This window comes from Papaver somniferum, chromosome 7 (genome assembly GCF_003573695.1).
Source record: "Papaver somniferum cultivar HN1 chromosome 7, ASM357369v1, whole genome shotgun sequence".
Taxonomy (NCBI): domain Eukaryota; kingdom Viridiplantae; phylum Streptophyta; class Magnoliopsida; order Ranunculales; family Papaveraceae; genus Papaver; species Papaver somniferum.
Genome location: NC_039364.1, coordinates 158,547,342 through 158,553,049, shown reverse-complemented (window position 1 = coordinate 158,553,049; position 5,708 = coordinate 158,547,342).

Here is a 5,708-nt window from a genome sequence, read left to right as displayed (position 1 = left end):
CTCAGGTCCTGGTGGTGATCTTTGCGCATCCTACTTTTGACGAGCATGTCATCAACGTAGACTTCTAGGGTACTACCAATCCATGGTCTGAAGATAGCATCGACCATTCTTTGGTACGTTGCCCCTGCGTTTCGAAGTCCAAAGGGCATTCTAGTGTAGAAATAAAGGCCATGCGGGGTGTAGAATGCTGTGTGTAGTTGATCTTCTTCTGTCAGGGCTACTTGGTTGTAACCAGAATATCCGTCCATGAATGACAGCTCTTCGTACCGTTCCACTGCTTCAACCAGTTGATCTATGCTCGGTAGGGGATAGCTGTCTTTTGGACATGCCTTGTTGAGGTTAGTAAAGTCGATGCATATCCTAACCCCTCCATTTTTCTTAGGAACGACGACCATGTTGGAGATCCATGTAGGGTATTTGAATTCCTTGATGAAGCCTACTTCTAGTAGTTTCCGAAGTTCTTTTTCTACTGCCTTATGATACTCTGGTGAAACTTTTCTTATTTTCTGCCTGAAAGGTGGCGTGCCTGGTTTGATGCGCAGCTCGTGTTGGATTATTTTCGGATCAATCCCCGGCATGTCTCCTAACTTCCAGGCGAATACATCCGCGTATTCGTTAAGTAATTTGGTTAAGGAATCTTCTTTTTTTTCGTCCATTATGGTCCCTACTTTGATCATCTTAGGGTTTTCTTCCGTTCCTATTTTGATTTCTTTTACGGGATCCACTGGTGTGAACACCGACTTCGGGTCCCCAAGGACTGGGACGTTCTTTAATTGCTATTTGGTATGTTTCTGTCCTTCGTTGGCTGCTGAAGTACTTGCTTATGTGTTAAGGACATTATCATCCTTTGTCAATCCCTTCCCTGTGGTTTCCTTGAGGAACAGGTCTATGGCCTTTTCTTTCGCAGCTTCTTTATTTTTGATCCTTCGGGTTTTTCGCTTCTCTTCCAGTTCGTTGTTAATACGATCCTAAGTGGTCTGGCCCTCTTTTGCAGAGACCCGATCTCCCTTGATTTCCATCGCTCCCTCGGGTGTATGGAACCTGAGATATTGGTAGTAAGTTGCTGCCACTCCCTTGAGTTTATGTACCCACTTTCGTCCAATAATGGCGTTATAGGGGGATGGAGCATCAACCACGCTGAATCGTGTTTCTACTTTCATGGGCCCGGCGTTCACCTGCAACACGATGTCTCCCAATGGCTTTGTGGGCGCTCCGTTGAACCCGTAGATGGTGTAATAAGAGGTCATTAGTTGTTCATCATGGAGCTTCATCCGTTTGAATGCGTCGTAGAATAGAACGTTCACTGAGCTTCCCCCGTCGATGAGGATCTTTTTGAGGTTACATCCGGCCACTGGTAGTGTGAGGACCAAGGGATCGTTATGGTCTTCCATATCTTCTTAGATATCTTCAGTATCGAAGATGATAGGTGCGTCCATCCACTCTTCGTGCTCGTCCACCTCTACGCCATCAATCTTATATGATTCGCAGTGGTCTTCGAATTGCTTTCGTAGCCTCTTTCCTATCTGCGCTGTAAGTGAGGGCCCTGCGGCTTCGGAACACGAGATGGTGTTGATTGTGCGGTTTCCCTATGGAAGTTGGACTTGCTTGTTTCGTTTGGATCTGTCCTTGGTGACCTCCTTTCGTATGTATTGCTTGAGTTCGCCAGCATCAATCAATTTTTGGATCATTATTTTGAGGTTTTTGCATTTCTCGGTCTGGTGTCCATTGAAGCAATGATACTCACAGTAATCTTTAGACTTCTCGGTTCTTGGGGGCTGTTTTCCCTTAGACCACGGCCACTCCAAATTTTCCCTTCCTTTGATCTCTCGCAAGATCCGAGCGTAGCTAGCATTGAGCTTCGTGTAAACCTGATCTTCGAATTTTCGATCGTCTTTTCATCGTTCATCTCTTCGTTCCTTCCTATCTTCGTGAGGTCGTTCCACTGAGCTATTTCTTTTGGCCCCGCTGGTTTGTTCTGCGGAATTGGTACGGTGAGACCTCTGCGTTTGTGCCCTCGGGTTCTCACGCTGGATTTCTTCAAGACGAGCACTTCTCAATAATTATTCGAAGATCTCCTTCTGTCTTAGGTACGCTTCCGTGGATCTCAACAAATAGTGGACTCATTCGGTCTAATCCCCACTTGTAGCAGTTGATGCTTACTACGGGATCCACACTCCCTATGGCTTGGCAGATCTTGTGCCATCTGTTGGTGTATTCCCTCGTGTTCTCCTTGTAACCAATTGCCAGAGAAAAAAGTTTATCCATTCCGGTGTTGACAGCTTTGTTGTACATGTAGGTTCTCAAGAATTTCTCTGCGAGTTGATCGTAGGAGTTGATGGAATCAGGTGGCAGGTTGTCAAACCAAGACAAAGCCGATCCCTTCAGACTTGATGGGAAATACTACAGAGGACGGCGTCGTTTTGACTCCATCGGGCTAAGATACGATTATAATACCGGATATGTGCCGCGGGATCACTGGATCCGTCATAGCATTCAAAAGTTGGGACAGGGCACTTTAACGGAATGGGGGTATTTGCCAGGCGATGAGTTAGGGGCGTGGAGTTAGCTTCTTTCATCACCTCTTCAAGCCTTCCTCCGCCTTGTCTGGCTTTTAACTGCCTGATCTCAGCCATCATCTCATCACGCAGCTCCTCCATTGCGCGGTAATATCCCACGTTCTCATGCTCAGTTGAGCGTTTCTTTCTTCGAACTTCACTGTCATAATAGTCTAAGTCTTCGGCGGCATATTCCGGATCGGATGCACTGCTTCCCCTGGCGGCGTTTGCTAGGATGATTCTTCGGTCTCGATTAGGCTCTGGTGCTTTAGAATTTGCTTCGTCCAGTTGTTGGCTAGTCTTCGTGCTTTGGGCAATCCTATCTTTCAAGTCTTGGTTCTCCCTGGCCAGAAGAGCTACGGCATCTGCGTAGACCTGCTGGCTCTTTTTCAATTCTTCGAGCTCTACCATCAGTCGGTGGGACTGGTTTGATCCCTGATTGGGAGTTCCGGCTTGTACCCCTACGGCCATAGTTCCCCCTTCGTCTACTGTGTGTATTAAGGGTGGCCGAGGATCAGCTTCAATTGTTGGTATCTCCAAGTTTGGTCCCCTCGGTTGAGCTTCCACCCGCGGTACTAAAACCACTGGTATGGTTTGATTCTGACCGTTGGTTGACGGCATTCCGAAGACTGGTGGATGTGCGGGCTGATGTGTGTAGATTCTGCCACCCCTTCTCTTTGTTGATGGATTTGGTTTGAAACCAAAGTCTTGTTAGCTTCTGTAGCCTGGAGGGCCGCAACAGTTGCGTTGTTCTTTGGCTGCTGCTTTGAGAGCCGCGGCTGCAATGGAGTTAGTGTTCATAGGTGAGGTGATTTCCGCAGCATCCTGCCTCTGAGTAGCTGTTTTAGCTTTGTCTCCTTTCTGCTTGCTTCGGGTCATGACCGGGGTAATCCTCGGTGTCTCCTTTGATGAGGCTTTGGTTTTTCCTGCCTCTAGTATCTTTTCCATTTTTAATCTTTTCTGCATAGGGGAATAAATAAAGAGAACCAAAGATATCCACGAGGATCGGGTTAGTGCCATTCGTATCCGCAAATTATTGGAATAGAAGGAAATGAGCTGCCCAAGGGCCTTAATAAAAGAGAAACATAAAGACTCCATCGGTCTAGTTTTTGCAATACAAATCCTCTAATAAACAATCATGGACCTTGTTTTCAGACTACTTTTGAAAAAAAACTCTTGAAAAGGCAGATCCGTCGCGAGAACTCATGAATCTGGATTATTAAGTCTTAGTTTTAAAAGAAAAACGCCTCACGTGCAAATCTGTGATAGATAGCCGTGGATTTGTCTGCTTTGAAATGGTGTTTGTGAAAATGAAGACCATGAACCCAGAATAAAAAAGGTTTTGAAAGCACGCTGGACCCAGAATAAAAAAGGTTTTGAAAGCACGCTGAACCCAGAATAGGGCACAACCATAATGCACGTTTAAGGTGAAATCACAGGATAAGATAAATCTTTTACCGGGACAAAGTCCCTGTTTCTAGCGCCAGATTGTGAACATATAAATCATGAAGCCATCCACGTGTTCACAAAAAATATTCGCTTACATTCTAATTCTAGAATTGTACGTCGTATGCGTAAAGGGGATGATTATATCGATTCATCGACTCGAAGCCTTCGAGCTTGTCATTGTCTAGTCGAATATTATCATAAATAATGTTCGTATAAAGGAATAAACCGAGAATCAAGTATAAATGTAAAGCACATGAAGTTCAACGCTGAATGTAAGGTGCTGAAATGTAAATAAGACAGATTTACGTGGTTCGTCACTAAGGCCTACATCCACGGGGCTGGTGTTTCACTATGTATTGAATGATTACAAAGATAGTCGAATGACTTTAGAGTATATCTAGGTCTGCGGAAGTAGGGGGATTACTTACTCTTCCTATTTCTCTCTCCTATATTCTCCTATAATTGCTCTGGATTGGTCGACCTCCTCTCTCTTAGTGGAGAGGGGTATTTATAGGGTTGGAACGTGGGTCCCACTTCTGAGGCGCCGTTGTAATCTCATCTTCTTGTGCTTTGTGCCCATTACGCAGAGGTCTTCGGCATATGCTGCGGCCTGAGCTTGAATACGAAGGATTATCCTCGCCTCTTCCACGAGCTGATTGACACGTGTATATCTCTTTGGTATTTAATGCGGGTAGATGGATGTCTGCTCGTGTCAGACAAGTGTCTCTTTGTCTGGTCACATCTGTGTCAGCCAAACTTCCTCTCGGCCGTTGATCTGGGATCTTCCTCGGGATTGGGTGTATTAACACCCAAGGGGTATTATCTGGTGCTCCTCTGAGCCATCATACCTCTGTGATCCTCTGTCCCTGACCGTCAGATCTGCTGACTGGTGGCATCTTCTGATGAGATGCTTGCTATCATGTTTTGATATCTTGTTTTGCATGCCTTCCACGTGTCTCTTTCTGTACACGTGGTGGATGATGAAAGGTGTACATACACATGGCAAAAAAGTTCGACGTGATTGTTGTAGGTGCCGGAATCATGGGCAGCTGCACCGCGTATCAACTCGCAAAGCGTGGCAAAAAGGTCTTACTTCTTGAACAGTTTGATTTCTTGCACCACCGTGGATCATCTCATGGTGAATCTCGAACTATAAGTTGCACATACCCTGAGGATTATTACTCAGAAATGGTATTAGAATCATCAAAGTTGTGGGAAGAAGCCGAAGCCGAAATTGGGTACCGGGTTTACTTCAAGACCCGTCATTTAGATATGGGTGTGCCAGACGACAAGTAATCGCGAGCTGTGAGTTGAACTCGATTCCTCATCGCGTTCTTAATAGAGAGCAAGTCATTCATGAAATTTCAGGTGTGTTCGAAATACCCAAGAACAGGATCGAGTTAGAGGGAATGTCAAAGAACATGAAGACCATATAATTCGGTTATAATTCCTAAGTTATTAATCAGCCAACTAAGGTCAAACAAGTGTGGACACATCTTCCCATATCTGTGATTAGACATTTTAATGTTCATCTGTGTAGTGAATCCTGGAATTCTCCTCTAGTTTGTCTTTCATTTTAACAGTTGATCTTATTACAACTTTTAAAATTGGTAGTACACTTTCATTCGTTTTGGATTGTTAAAGCTAGGCTAAAAGCTTCATTAACTGAACAGCAGACAAACAAAAACTCACAAGTAAAAGGGG